An 863-nucleotide genomic window follows, 5' to 3' on the forward strand; every position below is an offset into this window, starting at 1 on the left:
TAAAGACAGAGGGGGGGGGGTCGAAAGAGATAGATAGAGAGAGACCGAGAGAGAAAAGGGGGACCGAGAGAAACAGAGAGAGAGAGACAGCCAAGAGATAGAGAGAGAGAGAGAGAGAGAGAGAGAGAGAGAGAGAGAGAGAGAGAGAGAGAGAGAGAGAGAGTATGAAATGGAACTTGTGAACAAAAAAACATGTTTGTCTTCTGTCTCAGAGAATGGAGCAGCTGCTCATGTGACTTATGCAAACAAGAACTAATTATTAAAATAATGTAATCAGTTTAAATCCTAGTTTGAATATATGTAGGCAGATATAAAGTATTTAATTGTTTTGACATGTTTGATGGTTGCAACCTTTAATTTAGGAAAACACGACGAAGTGGAATCAGGTGCTTGTCAATTTTTTGGCATATATGGAGTTATTCGTATAATCTTAAAGCTTGTTTATTTGTCTTTCTTTCGGTGCCGAAAAATACCCAACAATCTTGAATAGAAGTCGAGATATTTGCGATTGAAGGAGGTGGGGGTAACCTGTTTTCTGGGGTAAAATTTGCGAGAAAATGGCCGCCAAAGTTTGGTAACTTCTGTAGCTTGAGAGTCCATGAAAACTGAAAATTGACATATTTTGTGCCATTTATCAACGTTTTTCAGTTAACTTAAAATGGAAATGTATTTTTATAAATATGGACATAAAAGGTGCTGAGCCAAAAAACAAAAATTCTACAAATATTGCCAAACTGCTTGGAAAATGCCAGTTTCTTTTATTTCATTATTTTGACAAGCGCCTGATTTCACCATGATGCCTCACCTATGATAGTGGCAAGTAAAGGTCTAGTCTTGTATATATAATACATATAAGTACCGGT

Source organism: Aplysia californica, unplaced genomic scaffold (assembly GCF_000002075.1).
Source record: "Aplysia californica isolate F4 #8 unplaced genomic scaffold, AplCal3.0 scaffold00900, whole genome shotgun sequence".
NCBI lineage: Eukaryota > Metazoa > Mollusca > Gastropoda > Aplysiida > Aplysiidae > Aplysia > Aplysia californica.